This window comes from Urocampus carinirostris, chromosome 1, assembly GCF_059441175.1.
Source record: "Urocampus carinirostris isolate Australia breed hairy pipefish chromosome 1, RoL_Ucar_1.0, whole genome shotgun sequence".
Lineage (NCBI taxonomy): Eukaryota > Metazoa > Chordata > Actinopteri > Syngnathiformes > Syngnathidae > Urocampus > Urocampus carinirostris.
Window position 1 is genome coordinate 41,480,447 of NC_142349.1, and position 19,443 is coordinate 41,499,889.

The 19,443-nt window shown below is 39.5% G+C and overlaps 1 protein-coding gene across 3 annotated transcripts in view; it reads left to right on the forward strand.

Moving 5' to 3' along the window:
- The window catches only part of cacng4b (calcium voltage-gated channel auxiliary subunit gamma 4b), a 34,824-nt gene that overhangs the window by 2,159 nt on the left and 13,222 nt on the right, over nt 1-19,443 (forward strand). The gene's annotated exons all lie outside the window — the stretch shown is intronic.

Below are 19,443 nucleotides of genomic sequence, written 5' to 3' on the forward strand. Positions count from 1 at the left end.
ACTCATCCACTATTACGCTTTTAACTCTCAACTCTATAGTAACACATGTGAATAAAAGGACATACTCTGTATCAAAGTACAAATGATAATCATGTGTCGTTCAAAGACACACATTAATGATGTGAAACAGAACTGGCTACTTAGTAAACTATTTTTATTAAATCCCTCCAATACTCAGAAAACAATTCTTATTGTCAAGGATAAAAGTAAACAATTTGCATTCGACTGTTTAACACACCACATATTAAACGGACACTATTCCAACCGTTAACCGCCAGCCGGTGTGAATTGATTTTCTATCATGTGGACCCTGAGCTAAAATGTGTTTGACATCTTTGTTATAGAGCTTTCTCCTCATACAGTCTCAAGTATAACAGTACTTTTGTCTGAGATACTCAGTTATTTGAGCTATTAGAACAATAACCCTTAAAAACCCCAAACCCCCATTTGAGCTATTTCCACCCATGTTGTGTTTTTGCTTTAATTGACTCAGATGCCACTCAGACAGACTACAAAGTGCCAAACTGTCACAGCAATTTATCTGTTATTTTTACACTCACCCAGCAAAAGCTTCCTATCACTACTTGTAGGTCATGGTTTGTTCTCTTGTAAAAAAATGACTCATAACACAGAATAGTTTGTCATATAACAATAAACGGTATTTAAATTGGTTTGTTATATACAGTTGTATGCCAAATGTTTCCCACCACTCATTTTGGCATTCTTGGTGTTTTATAAATGAGAAAATACAAGACATTAATTTCTATGGTAAGAATTTTAGAAAGGACAATATACAAAATTAATGAACTGCACCTCTTTTTATGTGCCTACTGTAAAATTCTTAATATTATTTAAAGGGACAGTGTGTGATATTTGGTGCCTCCAAGTGGGACAAAATCCTTTCATCCAGTAAAAATAAAAACATTTATTTGAATACTGGGCAAAAATACATGAACTATCATACCAATGTTAATTTTTATAAAAAAGCACAGGTCAAGAAATTTGAATCCCTTCTTGGATCGGCGTCATGTTTTTCCGGCATCCTGCTGCCACGCTGTGCCTTGTTTCACTGGCCCTCACTCCTACCAGACAACACAGTGCCATTTAGTGGGCAAATATTACACAATTCGACCTTTGAGGTATACAGTAAGAAATTCTGTGACATCCATTGACTGATCATAGACTACAACCATTTTAAAGTACACACATTATATATACAAGACTGACTTTACAAGCCACCAAGTATTATAAATTATTATTTGGAATGAGCGCGTAAGCAGCTCAATAGGCAAGAGATGGTGTGAGTGGCAAGTAAAGAATGATCTTGATTTAAAAAAAAGGGGTGAGCGCATACCTGTCAACCCCGAGTGACTAAAAATCATACAGGACAAGCTAAATATTTTTGAGTTTTCCCTACAGAAATATTGTAAAACAGCAATGCGAGTGCTGAAAAGATCCTTCACTTTTCCCATCAGTGCTCACAGGCATGTGCATCATTTAAGTTCCGTTATATATGTCAAATACTCTTAGCAGGACTGCAAGACACTGGTATTTGTGATTTTGATGACTTGATTATGCCTTTGTACGCGTTGCTCCATTTCTAAAGATACTTTGTTATTCTAAATGTAGAACAACATGTCTGTTTTTAGCTATTGACTGCAATAGTAGATCTAGGAATCACGGAGACAAAGCAAAACACTCGTGACATTTCGGAAGCAATGGCTAAAGGAAATGACGTTGGTCCATCCATCTTCTGGAAGCCTTATCCTCACTAGGATCACAGGGTTGCTTAAGCCCATCCCAGCCCTCTTTGGGCAGTGGGCAGGAGAAATCCCAAACTAATTGCCCCACTCTCACAAGACACACGGAGACAAAAAAATCGCATGCTCATTCACACTTAGGGAAATTCTGGACCTGACAATCACACCTGGCATGCATGTTTCCCGGATGTAGAAGGAAACCTAAACAGCTAGTAGGAGAAACTGATAAGAGCTATCACAAGCAAAGCAAATGAACGCCTGAATTGGTGAAAGCGGTGCTCTTGGTGTCGTGTGTGACATGACTTGCAACATCTGTTGTAGTTTGAAGAAGGTGCTGAAACACATCATAACTGTGGGTTTATCCATCAATAATGAAAAAAAAAGAAAAAAAGGATATTGATGTATAGGAGTGTGTTTCTTGTTGCAACATTATTACATTTACCAGTGGATTAACTTGTAGATAGCGTAAATCTGTCTACACTTTTCCTTCAAAGGGAGACTGTATAATATTAGAACATTAGATGTTGCTGTATTGTGTAGTAAAACTGATAACGACTGCTTCAACGCACAAGAAATATTTTGAACTACAGAGCATCAAAATGACCAAACTGCGCCGTTTTTATTTTTATTTTTTCATTTTTTTGCCCAGCCTTTTTCAAGGTTTTTGTTTTTGGCGGACAATCATATCATTTCCCTCAAGGTGAGGCTCATTTTATGTAAAATAAATACAAATTTCTTAACCCACGAGTATTTAGGGAAAAAAAAATGCCACTTATATGATATTTCTTGTATGTTTGCTTTTTATTCAAATCAATATTGTGTCATGGATCAGACAGACGAGGACCACAATTATGTTGCATGAAGAAAGTTTATTTAGGAATGGGGAAACAGAAGAGAGGGTCTCGGAGTGAAGACAAAATCTTGAAGTGGAGATTTGGGACTACCTTTAAGGATGGAACGAAGAGGAAACCCAGCAGCAAGGTTGGTGTGGCAGGTCTTGGAATAGGTAAAACGCGAGTCTGTAAGACCAGGGCAGAAGAGAAGGCAAAAGTGTCAAACAGGTCCAGGTTCAGAGAGAGAGAAGAACAGACAAACAGGTTCCGGGTGTAGGCTTTTCAAAAGATCTGACAAAGGTAAGCTGTAAGACAGGCCTTTTAATTCAGAGCTTGATTGGTAAGGAATTCAGAACAGCTTTTGGTAAAGGAGAACAGACAGGTGGAACAGATCAGGGTGCAGTGACAGAGCAGGGAGGTGATAGGTGCTGGTCTCTGGTAGAGAGAGCTCATAAAATATTGTTTTATTCACAAATGAAGGTTATTTTTTTAGCACTAAGAAGAGGTAAAAAATCCTCATAAAAAATATATTTGTTTACAGCACTTTAGCTGTATCTGCGTCTTGTATTACCTATCGTTTTATTCTATTGATGTTCACTATGATGTGTGTACTGTTTCCCAATGCAAAAAATATTGCACTTTGGTCATCCTGGAAGGGGAGATTACCACTTGTGAGGACCCTTCTAAAGGATTTTTATTTTCCTCGTGCTGAGGTTTTGAGTTTTTCCTTGCCCGCATGTTGGTTTAAGATCAGGGGATGGTGTAATTGTAACCTGTGCAGTCCTTTGAGACATTTTGTAATAAAGGGCTATACAAATAATTTTGACTTGACTTGAAGTCAAAATATAAAACCACATATTGCATTAACTCTCCTTGACACATAAGACTGCATGGTACTAGCAATGAGATTAAACAGCAATAAGGAAGACTGCCCTTCGTTGTTAATACACAATGTACATTCAAAGAGAGAAGGAAATTCACTGTATCATTGAACACGAGTCTAGCATTCATTTTTCTTTCAAATGGATGTACAGGGACACACATTAAAAATGCATTTCCGTAATGGTAGACTGCTTAGCAATACATCTTATTTGAAATTATTGAAATGAAACAACGTCATTGCATTTAGGTATATACCAACATCTGGATTTTGCAGAGTTAACAGCAGGTAAGTGTTCATGGTGACCCAAAGCCCCAAGTGCCCCTCGTCCCCATTTCACCCTTTCGATAACTAGCCATCAGTGCACTCTTCCTCCCTCAGTGAACCATGAATAATTATCATAGGATACAATCCACTTGAGTACTTTACAGGTTAAACTTGAACGGAAATTCAGGGCTCATTCTCAATTCAATCCAAAATTTAGCTCTGTCCTGGCTTACATGGCAAATGTAGTGCTGAGAAAACCTAAATAAGAAAAAAAGTTAAAACATGAATCTTAAGGAATCATAGTGCTTCCTGCTGTGATTGTTACCAAGCTGTTAAACAGCCTTGTGTAAAAGTTGGTGTGAGCAATTGCAGCCAAAACATTCACAATAACAAAAGAATAGGAGGGGGTTGGGGGAAAAGACTAAAGTGGCGTGTCCATTGACTGAGAGAAAAGTGCTCAGTGCTCGTCGACGTTCATTCACGTCTTCTGTGATGCTGTTGCTTGGCAACATCCCCGGAATCGCTATGGAAACATCCCCGTGGATTTAAAAATAGATGACTCTGAGAAATGCCATATCCGGACATAAAGTAAGAAAATAAACATTCAAATGTGATATGTTGTTTATAATTCACAAGTTCACTCATACTTGTGTCTTTGGGTGGTTGAGTTGGATGAGAAATAAGAAGCGTGGTGAGGTTGCCGTCTCTTTTTTAAGCACAGACAGACGCTCATTCATTAACACGCGTCTCTTGTTTCACTCTATCCTTTATCCTGGCCCGTCACTGATTTAAAAATTTTTTTTTATCCCCATTAAAGAGGTCGATTGGATGGATTCACTCCCGTCATTATCATGACATTTTTTGACACAATGCCACATTTCAGGCTTCAAACGTATAGATAAAAAAAATAATTTCCAGGATGAACGACATGTGAGACACAATCGTGAAAAGAAACAAAATTCATTTAAAATTTTATATTGTGCCAACTCATAAATAAAGTAAACAAAAATGCAAAGATATTGAGTAAATACTTTGAATAACCTCCTTTTGCTACGATCAAAGCCAAAGTCTTTTGGTGTATGTCGCTTTAAGTTTTGCACATCTTCAAACTGAAATATTTGCCCATTTTTCTTACAGGACAGCTCAAGTCCCTTAAGGTTTGATGGTAATCATTTGGCCACAGAATTTTCCATAGGATTGAAGTCTGGAGTTTGGCTAGGTTATTCTAACACTTTTGTATTGTTATATTTTAACCATTCCATTGTAGAATTAGTTTTATGTTTAGGGTCGTTGTCCTGTTGGAAAGTCAACCTGCGTCCCATTCTCAGATCTCCAACAATTTTCTGCCAGTATTTGGCCCCATCCATCCTCCCGTCTACTCCAACGATCTTTCCAGTCCTTGCCCGAAGAAAAGCAAACCCAGAGCATGATGCTGCCACCACCATGTTCCACAGTGGGGTTGGTGTTTAAAGGGTGATGTGCATTGTTACTCTTACGCCAAACGTAATTCAAAAAGTTCCATTTGGGTGTTTTTTGATTAGAGCACCTTGTTCCACATTTTATTTCCACATTCAATTTGGCTTCTTGCAAAAGCCAAACAAGCCTTTTTTATGGTATTCTTTCAGAGAGGGCTTTCTTCTTGCTACTCTTCCATTAAGGGCAGATGAATGCAGAGTACGACTAATAGTTGTCTTATGCACAGATTGTACCACCTCAGCTATGTATGCCTGCAGGTGACTAAATTTGATCATTTATAATTAGCTTTCTCCTTGTTTGGGTCGGAGGTTTAAAGGGGCCGCCAGGTCTTGGTAGGTTTGTAGTGGTTTTATATTTTCTTCACGCTCTATTACTGGCACGTAATGACACACAGGTGCACTCTGCTTGTCAGTAATTCAGGTCGACATTGGATCATCCAGAAGTAATCGGAGAACTTATGGAGTCAGTTGGTGAGCAGAGAGAACACAGGGCTAATATTTTTCCCAACGTCTACGTTTTGCATTTTTTTTTTTGTAAATATAATATAAAACGTGTAAATAATTTGGTTCCACTCTCATTTGTTGTTGATTCTTGGAAATATTTTATTTCTTAGCTTCAAGTTTAGAGCCTGAAATGTCGCACTTAAGACAAATAATTATTTCTGGGGCAATACTTTCACTAGGCACTGTCGATACACATTAAACCAAATTCATTAACTCTTGGTTTGTATGTTGAATCAGAGAAGTACTGTAATACTAAACAAGTAGAACATGCTTTTTTTTGCTCATAAAAAATGGGTTTAAATCTCTTTCTCTCTTTCTCTCTCTCTCTCTCTGTATGTATATATATATATATATATATATATATATATATACACAGGACTGTCTCAGAAAATTAGAATATTGTGATAAAGTTCTTTATTTTCTGTAATGCAATTAAAAAAACAAAAATGTCATACATTCTGGATTCATTACACATCAACTGAACTATTTCAAGCCTTTCATTATTTTAATATTGCTGAATTTGGCTTACAGCTTAAGAAAACTCAAAAATCCTATCTCAAAATATTAGAATATCATGAAAAAGTATACAAGTAGGCTATTCAACTAATCACCTGAATCATCTAATTAACTCGAAACACCTTGCGAGGGTTTCCCGAACCTTAAAAACACTCAGCTTGGTTCAGTAAACTAAATCACAAGTATGGGGAAGACTGCTGATCTTACTGCTGTCCAGAGGACCATCATTGATACCCTCCATCAGGAGGGTAAGACACAAAAAGAAATTTCTCAAAGAGCAGGCTGTTCACAGAGTGCAGTTTCAAAGCATATCCACAAAAAGTCTGTTGGAAGGGAAAAATGTGGCCGGAAACGCTGCACAACCAAGAAAGATGACCGCAGCCTTAACAAAATTGTGAATAATAATAATAATAATAATAATAATTTCCTTTGTATTGTCATTCTTTGTAACAATGTACACAGAACGAAATGTCGATACACCTGACCCGTTGTAGCGAGTCGGTGCAGCCGCAGCCAGAGGGCGCCGCCATTATACCAATTAGGTATGCCATTATACCAATTAGGTATGTCTCGGTCGAGGCAGAGCCGCTTCCAGAATTTGGGGGAGCTTCAAAGACAGTGGGCTGAAGCTGGAGTCCAGGTATCAAAAGCCACAGTTCACAGACGTGTCCGGGATATGGGCTACAATAGCCGTATTCCCATGGTCAAGCCACTTCTGAACTCAAGACAACGGAAGAAGCGTCTGACTTGGGCTATGGAGAAGAAGCACTGGACAGTTGCAGAGTGGTCCAAAGTCCTCTTTTCAGACGAAAGCAAGTTTTGCATTTCATTTGGAAGTCAAGGCGCCAGAGTCTGGAGAAAGGCTGGAGAGGAGCAAAATCCAAGTTGCTTGAAATCCAGTGTGAAGTTCCCACAGTCAGCAATGGTTTGGGGAGCCATGTCAGCTTCTGGTGTTGGTCCACTGTGTTTCATCAAGTCCAGAGTAAATGCAACTGTGTACCAAGAGATTTTAGAGCACTACATGCTTCCATCTGCTGAAAAGCTCTATGGAGATGAGGATTTCATTTTCCAGCATGATCTGGCACCTGCCCACAGTGCCAAAACCACCAGTAACTGGTGCACTGACCATGGCATCACTGTCCTTGATTGGCCTGCTAATTCCCCTGACCTGAACCCCATCGAGAATTTGTGGGGTATAGTTAAGAAGAAGATGAAAGACACCAGACCTGCAAATGCAAAGTAGCTGAAAGCCGCTATCGAAGCATCCTGGGCATCAATAACACCTCAGCAATGCCACAGGCTGATTGCCTCCATGCCACGCCAGATTGATGCAGTAATCCGTGCAAAAGGATTCCCAACCAAGTACTGAGTGCATCAATGGACATTTTCAAATGTTTGATTTAGTTTTGCTGTTATAAAATTATTTTTTTACTTGGTCTGAGGAAGTATTCTAATATTTTGAGATAGGATTTTCGAGTTTTTTTCAGCTGTAAGCCAAAATCAGCAATATTCAAATAATAAAAGGCTTGAAATAGTTCAGTTGATGTGTAATGAATCCAGAATGTATGACATTTTTGTTTTTTTAATTGCATTACAGAAAATAAAGAACTTTATCACAATATTCTAATTTTCTGAGACAGTCCTGTATATATATATCTCATCTCATCAGCTACACCGCTTATCCTCAGTAGGGTCGCGGGGGTGCTGGAGCCCATCCCAGCAATCATCGGGCAGTTGGCAGGGGACACCCTGAATTGGTTGCCAGCCAATCGCAGGGCACACGGGGACAGACAACTCACTCGCTCATTCACACCTAAGGACAATTTGGACCGGCCAATCTACCTGAAATGCATGTTTTTAGAATGTGGGAGGAAACCGGAGTGCCCGGAGGAAACCCACGCAAGCACGGGGAGAACATACAAACTCCGCACAGGAAATCTGGAGCTGGATTTGAACCCACGCAGGAGGTTCCCAAGACATGAACTGTGCCGCACATGCGCTAACCACCGCGCTGCCGTGCTGCCCCCGCGACCCTAATGAGGATAAGCGGTACGGCTGATGAGATGAGATGATGAGATGAGATATATATAGAAATTTTTATTTTTTTTGCATAGTGTAATCCCACCTAGTAGTCGCCGCTTGCCGTTTGGCTGGTGTCCTGCTGCGCTCTGTGGCCGCGGGTTTTGTTTGGATTAGAAAATACAGATCCATCAAGTGGTCAAATATTACACACTGGGGTTTTAAAGAAGAAGCTATGAGAAATTACATACATTTCTGCTTAAAATGACAAGAAGTAAATGAAAAAAAGTTGATGAAGAATGACACTTGAGATTAAAAGTTTCGTGACAAGGTTTTATTTGACACTGAAAACCAATGCTGGCCCGTTAATGCATCGGTCTCTTTTCCATTCAATACTATGCATCAAAGCTTGAAGGTGGTGGATCTGTGGTGATGGTGACTAATGAGTAAGGAGAAGGCAAGCAAGTAACATGCTTAATATGTCTAAATAAGCAAACATGCACTCATGTGAGCACATGCATACACATCTTTACGGTCAACATTATTAACACACATATTATTGATAATGCTGCCAGTCTGTGTGCATTTGTGTTTGTCTCCCCTGCAGGGGAGAACACCATTGTACACAGTATATTTCTTATGCAAATGTGATCTTTTTTTTCCCACATTATTTTTTCCGGACATGTTGCAACATGTCACATAGTTAGCAAATCACTCCAAAAAAAGGATGATGGACTGATACCCTTAAACAGTGGTTCTTAACTGGTCAGACTTGAAGACCCACCATTTCACCCTAATGACAAGCTTCCACCCAAGTTAAAAAAAATCCCCTTCTTAAATGAAATAGTTGTGCAGTTTAAAGCTAAGATGATATGATATATTCGCCTGAAAAAACACACACCTTTTAGTGCCGTAAATACTCACATATAAGCCTAAACGCACATAAGACGACTCCCTTAATGTCACGGTTGCCATGGCGCCCAGTTGGTCCCAGCCGGGTGACGCAGGATTCTGTCGCGGTTGCCACGGCACACAATTGGCCCCGCCCATGGACACTGGCTGAGACGCATTGACTGATTGCTCCTTGGCAGTACTTAAACGCGCCCCTTTGAGCCGTTAGTTGTCTGAGCGTCTGTCATACTTCTGTGATACTTCTGTGATGCTTCTGCAAGACTCCTGTTAAACTCTGTATGAAATACCTAGTTCTGTGAATTTGCCTGCGTTTGATCCTGTTTTATTTTCGGCCTGATGTGTTTGATTTTGAACATTCTTTTGTTTGGATTTCTATCCACTTCAGCGACCATCGATCCCCGGATCGAGTGTGCGCGTCCTCCTCCTCTCCCCAATAAATTATGAGTATGTTACGCTATTGGGTTCTTTTTCCTGTTTCCTGCCCTGGCCCGTGACATTTAAACTGCTTTAAAATAGTCGTATACTAAAATAAGCATTTTGTCTTTAATTTCTCGAATTCTTCCTCCATTTTCTTCTTATCGTTATTAAGTCTCTCATAATCTATCTCTATTACTTTCGACTTCCAGCTTCTTCTTGATTTCTTTAAGGATTTCTCAATTTTGTCCTCCATCTTTCTGAACATATTATTTATTCCTTTGTCAAGTCTTTCCATTTTTGGAATATTCCATTCCCGAGTCTTTCCAGGACTGATTTGTTCCAGTTAATGTCGTCAGCTTTCCTTTCTTTAGACATTTAAATACAGATGATGAATTTGGCCATGAAAAAGGTGTACAAACCCTTAACAAACCACGTCCCTAACAACCTCGCCCAAGTAGAATATATTTGTTGTGAACACAAATAAAGATGAGAATAATGTGCGAAATAATGAAAACATCGGTCTCTTTAAGTAGAATTTTATTGGTATCGGTAGGAAAGAACTGTAAACTTCTGCCAAACCAACCAGTAATGCAGATGTTGTTGCTGATTCTTGGAACAACAAAATGCATGATGAATGGATTAGACTATTTTATAGTCATTCTCTTTGGACATATGGAGTGCTCGTATCGGTCTCACCTTTCCAGCTGCTGACTTCCTGTGACATTTAGCGAACAGTGACACTAAAGATAAGCTTGTTTGCTCTATGAAGTGCAGTGGGTTACTTAAAAGCGTCTCACTGCTTATTAATTCATGCTAAGGCCAAATAGGTCCCCACTTTCTTTTCAGAACATGGCAGTCAGGTCGACCCTCATGCTTGCGACCGCGAGTAAATAAATGAGGATTAAGGGATTGAATTATCAATCAATTAGCAGTTTACGATAAACATCCCACGCCGTGTCAGGTTGCGAGAAAGGCGCATGTGTTTGTACTGAGAAAAGCGGTGGTAAGTACACATTTGCAAGGTTTGTGGAAGCGTAGGCAGTGCTGTCCACACCATCGTGTCATTCACGCATAAGTAGAAAGTCAAGTGTGGGCGCTAGTTAGTAAGCGGACTCCTCAGAGTCACATTTTCTTCCCTTAGTGTTTAATTAGTGTACACTATTTGCATACAGTGAGCTGAATGCATTTAATACCACAAAATACAGATACGGCCCTCTATAACAGCAGTTCTCGACTAGTCTGACTTGATGACCTACCATTCAACCCTAATGACAATCTGCGATCCAAATCAAGAAAATAATTCCATTTTCCAATATAAATCCAATTAAATAATTGCAGCTTTTAAAGTAGAGATAGCAGAATATTTTTTTTTTTTTAAATACAATGGCCATCAAAATCCAAATTACTTCAACTACTGTATATACTCACACATACCCCCCTAAAACGAGCCACATGCTAAGAAAGGTTTGGACCCAAAATGTTAAAAAAAACATGTACATGAACAACGATAATCACCTAATTGTGTCAGTAATAAAAATCAAAATACCAGTATAAAAGCTAGAAATATATAAATTTGAAACCATTTACTGTACCTTCAAGCAGTGCTTCAATGTCAGACACTTGTACAATATCTTTGTATTTAGCAATTATTTCCTTTTTAGATTTGATTTTTATGGTCACTATTTTCCCCTTTTCCTTCTTCTTTTTGCTAACTTTCTTGTGACCCATTATAGTGGGAACAAACAGGAAATAAAACAAACAAAATCACAATAAAATGAGATGTGTTCCCTCTCAAATACAATTGGGATGGTGCCGATTGTCATTGTTGCCCTGGCGCCCAATTGGCCGCGCCCGTGTGTGTCACGGTTGCCGTGGTGCCCAATTGGCCCCGCCCGTGTGGTGCAAGCTGCGGCTCGTTGAGAGATTGACTTTCTATTTATATAAAGCTAAGCGCTCTCGTGCTTCAGTTTCAGCCCGTCAAACGAACTTCTGCCCCACAAGACGTGGGTTCTGACTTGGTCCTGTTTTCCTGTGATATCTCAAGTCCGGTATTGTTCACGTTTATTGTTGTCCTGTTTAATTTCAGGTTCCAGTTTAGTTTCCGTCTGTTTTTGTCCTGTTTATTATTTTCTCCAGTTTTTGTTCCCGTCTAGTTTCTCCTGTTAATTTTCGATATCCTGATCAGTTATCTATCCTGTCTGTCACTTCCTGTCCGGTATCGACCACATCTCTCCGATTACAACTCGGCAATTGGAATCTGTCTCGTCGGTCTCTGACTTCCGGTCTTTCCACGCCAGAACGGCTACCTAACGTGCATTTCCCGTAAGTTAAAGGCTTGTGTGAGAACGTCACGTGATTGGGCCCTGTATCTGTTCTGGTTCTGACACCGACTGACTGTTGCAGGAAGATGTCCAGCTGCGAATCACCAGCTACTGTGTAATTGACACATGTTTTGTTTTCTTCTTCTTAGCATTATTCTGCCAGCGCAAAGGCCTACGACCGATTGAAAACAGGTCCGGGACCCACTTTTGTGTTCTGACCCACCAGTTGAGAAAAATATGAATGCAAAAATTGATATTGATATTAGATATGAAAGAAAAAACGATATAATGGGCTGGGTGCGAGTACCGGTATGAAGTATTGGTATCGGTTAAGATACCACCTTTTTAAAGATATCGCTACTCATTCTAGTTCCCGGTACCCAGTGACGTGCAGGTAAGTACGTGTCTGGTGAAGGTTCAGATTTAAAAACAAATGAACCTCCATCTTATTCATCAATTGAGTGACAGAACAAGAAAACAAGATATAAACATTAGCATATATTTTTTTTTCATTATCTTACCCCAAGTTATAAATTAAGTATTTGCACTGCTCCTTTTGAATAAAAATATCAATAGATAGGTAAATCCATGCAACGAGAATGACCTGCATGGATGGCTTGACTTGCAATTATCTTGCTAATACTATCAGTAATTAGCTAATTAACTAATTAACAAGTTTCGGAGCTAAAGTGTTTGCTAAATAGGGTTTAGAGGTACTGGGCGGGCCGATTATTGGCCCTGATAATTGGGAATTTGACGGATATCGATATTGGCGTTTTTATTTATTTGCCTAGCTGATTATTTAGGCTCCGATACAGCCGAGCCTTTCACTCCCTGTCTCCCTCTCTCCTGCCTTCTGTCTCACACCCTACCCACCCCACACCTTCTGATCGGAAGAGCGACCAAGGCTGGGGCCACTAAGGCGGAAAGAATAACGTTAAAGCGAAGTAAACAGTGGCAGCTCTGCTAACTCCCGAGTCTAGGCATGCGTGTGAATCAGGAAGACTGATAATATTGAGATTTTAAAAGGTACTTGGTAGAAAAGCTTTTGTTTAATTAAGAGATAGCGTAAAAAGTGTAGTTAAGTTAATTGTAGTGTAGGGAAGCCCGTTCAGGTTGAGACTGAATTATTAGCTCTTATCATAACATTAATTGGTCAATTAAGCGTGAGTGAAAGAGGGCATAAAAAGCATGCTAAAGTGAAAGGCTGAATGATTAGCTATTACCATATCGTTAGTACGTCAATTTGGCTCTAAAACAGGAGTGACGACACTTCAATTTGTGATCTCCGTTAAAATTTCGATGCACATTTTGTTTTAAATCAATTCAAGTCATGTTGATTGAATTGACCTTTTTAATTTTTATTGTAAAAAAAAATCAGGGAGCTATTTAAAGTTCGCATGTACCTTTATACGAGTTTTTGCCCAGCCCATTTTGTCAGGAGACCAGAACAGACCAGGAAACCCCAGAGCATTCGTTTCAGTTATTTATTTAGGGAAGCGATCAGGGCTTGCGGGAGACGAGATGGCTGTCAGCCGTCAACAGCGGGAAAGAAGGCTTTGGATCGGGTGGCCAATCGGAGGGCGGAAGTCAAGCAGGTCGAGTTTACCGGGGCTGGAGAGAAGATCAAATGAATATGGGCTCCAAATATCTGTTATCAGACACCTCTTACTACTAATAATTGGTATCGGTATCATCACTCAAAAACCCATATTGGTTGATCCTTAATCAGAATCTTTGAACTCATGATCGCCATGTGCATCTGAAGACCAGTAATACGTTACATACTAAATGTGTTATTAATATAATATAATGTGAAAATTCAGTGATTTTGAAAATGAGAATCCAGAAAGTTAAATGTCAAATACATTTACCAATGAATTAATATAACCAGTTTATATATTTTTAATTGTTTATTTTACATAATGACAGTTGAGGCACTGCCTCATACCCTTCCCCCCGACTGCACGTCATTGCCGACCACTATAAGCTGCTTGCTAGCCAATTAACAATCACAAACACTAAAATAGAGGGACGATGAATGCCATTAATCAAATACAATATTCAGGAAACCAATTATGTTGGATTTTAAAGGTATATCTGTCAAAAAAAAATATATATATATATATTTTGAAGAGTGAAGGAAGTATTCTCTACCAAGGGTATCAGTATCTGCTATAAGTATCATAAATACTTAATAATTAAGTCTTAATATCAGTTTGAAAAGATGAATATTTATAATAAAATTGTTATGTCACAGTTGCCCATTGCCCTCACTTGGGCCTTCCCGTTTGGCGCCAGCTGCGGCTCGTTGCCTGATTGGCCTCCCTCCTGTTTAAACTTGGTGCTCTTCTTGTCAGTCCGTTAACGAACCTCTGCACTTGCAAGGCGTGTATTTTGACTCTGTCCGGTATCCTGCTCATGTATCCAGTATCTAGTATCGATCCCGCCAGTCTCGCTCTGTCCGGTATCTTGCTCCAATCTCCAGTATCTAGTATCGATCCCGCCAGTCTCGCTCTGTCCGGTATCTTGCTCCAATCTCCAGTATCTGGTATCGATCCCGTCAGTCTCGTCCTGTCCGGTATTTTGCTCCAGTCTCCAGTTTCTGGTATCGATCTCGCCTGTCTCGTCCTGTCCGGTGTCGTGCTACAGTCTCCAGTATCCGGTATCAATCCCGTCGGTCTCGTCCTGTCCGGTATCTTGCTCCAGTGTTCAGTATCCGTTATCGATCCCGTTTGTCCCGTCCTGTCCGGTATCTTGCTCGAGTACCGATCCCGTCTGTTTCGTCCTGTCCGGTATCTACTCTTGTGTCCTGTATCGATCCCATCTGTCCTGTCCGGTTTCGATCTTGTCTGCCTCTGACTTTTCTGTCTCACTTCTTCCGCCCAGCGATCGCCGCATCACTGGCGTTTGTGTTCACGCGCATGACTGCCCCATTCCCGTAAAATAAAGCTTGTGTGAAAACGTTACGCGTCTGGGTCCTCCGTCTGTTTGCGTTCTGACATATTCTTTATTGATTAATATTCTTATTTTATCGTAGCATTATTTTGCAATCTTAATTATTTTAAGCCAGGGGTCTCAAACTCGTAGCCAGAAGGCCAATTGCTGCCTTCGGGATGATAGTTTGAGAGCCCCACCTTAATATGAAAGTTCAAGAGACTATGTGCACATTTTGACTACCAGATGTCACTGTATTTTGTCGTGCAACAGAAAACAAGTGCTGAAAACCACAAATAAAAATACCAACCAATTTTCCTTCAAAATGTTTTGCCCTGTCTTTTGAGGATTTTGCTTTTTCAGTTCCCTGTAGCAGAGAGATGGCAGACAATTATGTCATTTTCTTCAAGGTGAGGCTCAAATAAATAGTAATAACAACCCATTTTTATCCATTTAAAGTAAATCAATAGCGTTACTATTTTTTTGATAAATGACATTTTTAACCACAAGGAGGCACTAAATAATACATAATATCCCTTTAAGTGCAGCCATATTCGATCATGGATTTATTACTAATTGAATTATAAAATTGAATTGATATTGATCATTAATGTTTCTTTATAGGTTTTTTGTGTTGAGAATAAAAACTCTACACCAATAAAAAGTATTTGAAAATCGTGGAACATTTTTGTCAGAACCTTTTTGTGGAAAACTGTACTTGGCCCAACCTCACCTGGAACCTAGCTCAAGTGGCCCCCAAGAAAATTGAGTTTAAGAACCTTGTTCTAATTCTTTCAATTAGATTGGAATTACAACGAAGAATCAGACTCTTAGTTGAACAAGAAAATACTGATCACTTATGTTTTGGGCACATTTCTTCTCATGACATGGAACATATGGATTAATAGACACTAATAGATTTCTATTGTTCTCCTGCCTTTAGAGTAATAAATGACAGCATTATGTCCCGGAAATTACATCTGCTTTGGATTCATGAGCCTGATGACGGTGCTTAATCTGCTTACAGCTTTATAAACTCTCCTCATTCCACAAGCTGTAAAACCAAGCCACAGCATCCCTTGCCAGTCCTCACACCAGCCTCACAGCAGCTTGTTTTCTGCTCTCGTTTGCTGTAAACGTGTTAGATGGGGCCCGAGGCGTCAGTGCAACAATATCACCCAGCGAAAGCTAAGATTGCCAGGCGCACACACGCGATTTACACAAGGGAATGTGATGGGAAGACAAGCAAGTGAGAGCACATGTTTATTATTGACGCCAACAATCGTGTCCCCCAGTGTGGAGATAAAGTCGATTTCTGTGTAGGTTTTCCACTTGACTTGTGAACTTGCATGTACCAATTTATCCACCCAGTTTCAAGTCTATCCAGCGCTAAGGTCCAACTCACAGATGCAGTAAACCACAAAACCACTAGGACCTGTGGTGGAGTGAATGAACATGTAAATAAGATCCAAGTTCATACAAATTTCCACCCTGTATTCATTAAGTTTCTCTCTGCTAATAGAACCAGCAGTCAGTACGAACCTGTAAAGGAAACACAATCAAACAAAATGTTTTAACAACTCATCTGTTGGTCAAAAGATCTGACATTTGCACCCGGAATTTAGCATGGGCACATAAGAGATTTTGACAAAACGTCTCAATGCCACATTATTAAAACTTCCTTCACATGCAAGTGTACTGTAGGAGAAGATAAACGAGTTACTTGAAACAATTACCTTCAAAGAAACCACTTTGCCGCTCATTAGTCAACACTTTAAAGGAGGACATGCACAGTTGAATTGAATTGAGTTGCCTTTGTTGTCATCAATATCAATGTAGTAAACATGGTAGGCAACGAGATTAGACAGGGCACTCCAGGGTAAACATGTAATAAATGCTCTAAAGAGAGAAAAAAGATAAAACTATCAGGATAAAAGGCAACAAAAATATTAGTGGTTAGAGACTGGTCTAATTTATAACAATAGTGCAATGTCTTTGAATAGAGTAGAAGAGTGCATCGTATCGTAACAATGGTGCAATGGTAAGAGGTGCAATGACATTTAGCAGCAACAAAACACAAGATAAGTTGCAAGTTATGTTTTTACTGTTTTGTGCGCTCGCTTAGGGTGCTGATGGCCCTGGTGAAGAAGCTGTCTTTTAGCCTGTTTGTCCTTGTTTTAAGGTACCTGTATCCCCTGCTAGAGGGCAACAGATCAAAGAGGTGGTGGCTGGGGTGGAAAGAGTTTTTACAATGTTAATGGTTTTGCTACAATTTCGCAAGCTAGCTATGTCCTCCAGATGTTTCATAGAGCATCTGATGATCTTCTGGGATTTGTTAAAAACTCTCTGAATGTTCTTCTGCCTGATTCCGTGCTCCCAGAATGACTCATGCCAGAAAGTGGTTTATATAGTATAGCCCTTAATCACAAAGAGTCTCAAAGGTCTGCACAGACCACAGATTATTGCAAACCACAGACTATTATGACACCATCCCAAATAATACACAGATATTGTCAACATAAAATATAGGTTATTCATATGCTATAGAATAGGAGTCTGTTTTAAGCTTGGATTTAAACATTTACACCGAGGTTGCAGATCGAATCTCAGGGGAAGGAGCATTCCACAGCACCGGGGCCCGAATGGAGAACGCTCTCGAACCTGCGGATCTCTTCTTGGCTCTTGGGATCACTAGTCGACAAGCATTTTCAGAGCAAAGGGCTCCGTACTGGAACATAGGGGGAAATTAAATCAGAAAGATATAAGGGAGCAAGTTCATGCATGATTTTATATACTACCAACAGAACCTTAAAATCTCCAACAAAACCTTAAAATCACATCTTAAGTATTCGCTTTTAACTAGTGTGCCGGTGCACACTAGTGTGCCGTGAGACTTAGTCTAGTTTGCAAAAAAGCTTGCCATTGTTCAGTATCTTTGCTTTCTTCCAGTGATCACCTTGAGTAACTGTAACATTCATCTATATCAGTAGGTGGCAGCAGATTACTAATCCTTTTTTATTTTTACATACTAACTATCTGCTCATGAGGTAGTACAGGGAAATGTATTCAATAACCTTTTTGTATAGTGCTTCTTAACATTGTTTAAAATGAATTTTCTTTCGACAATTTTCCATACCATTTTTTTGATGAAAAAATATCACATAGACAAAGATAAGACCTTCTGGAGTAAATTTCTGTGGTCGGACGAAACAAAAATCATGCTTTTTGGCCACGATGCCCAGCAATATGTTTGGAGGAGAAAAGGTGAGGCGTTTAACCCCAAGTTCTCCATGCCTACCATCGAGCACGGTGGTGGTAGTTTTCATTCTGTGGGGTTGTTTGGCTGCCAATGGAACTGGTGCTTTACAGAGAGTAAATGGGATAATGAAAAAGGAGAATTACCCTCAAATTCTTTAAGAAAACCTAAAGTAATAAGCCAGAAGATTGGGTCTTGGGCACAGTTGGGTGTTCCAACAGAACAATGACCCCAAACACACATCAAAAGTGTTAACCGAATGGCTAAATCAGGCTAAAAATAAGGTTTTAGAATGACCTTCGCAAAGTCCTGACTTAAACCCCTTAGAGAACTTGTGGACAATGCTGAAGAAACAAGTCCATGTCAGAAATCCATCAAATTTACCTGAACTGCACCAATTCTGCCGAGAGGAGTGGTCAAAGATTTAGCCAGAAGCTTGCCAGAAGCTTGTGGATGGCTACCAAAAGTGCTTAGTTGAGTTGAAAATGGCCAAGGGACATGTTACCAAATATTAGCACTGCTGTATGTATATTCATAAAAGAACCAAACCTCATGAATGTTTTTTGTGACAAAGAGAAATCCGTTCCAATCTCTCTTTAAGAGAAAAATCAGAGTTGTAGAAAAAACTGGGATCTCAAAAGAGCCATGACCTTATGTTCTTCACAAGAGTATGTAAACTTTTGACCACAACGGTATATAGGAATCTTCACATTTTTCAATCCATGACATTTGGCCTGCTTGTGACCGCTTTGCACATCGCTGAATATTTTGGGTTCTATAACTCTACGAATTTGGAATAAAACATAGATTATATTTAAATTAGGTTTGAGTTTATCTATCTTAATCTATCTAAACTACTTTATAAATCATGATTTGTGTAAGTGTGTGCGGGTTTGAATGTGGCCTATTGGCTCCCAAATGGCTAAACCGATATTTGTAAAAAATTTTATTGTTGTACTTTCTGCCTCTGCCAGTATATTTAGCTCGGTTTCATGTCAAGGCACCCCCAATGATTAAAAATACAATTTATAAACATCTGCTTTAGTGTGGTCTACTTTTGTAGGGTCTTAGGTACTGTAGTTCCCAACCACTGACCACGCCAAGCAGCCAAATCTAATCTTCTATCAGCCTGCCATTGCCAAGCCATTTTGTTTGTTTGGCATTAAACACAAATTATTTCAATGATAGCTTGAACTTATCGGTTGATTTGTACTGCTTTGCATTCAACACTATCATGAATGGACTCCATTGACACCAATTTTATGCATATTTTACCCTTCCACCTTGGAAAATGAAGGCGGCTGACATTCTCAGCTTGGACTCAGCTGCATTTTCACAATAGCACA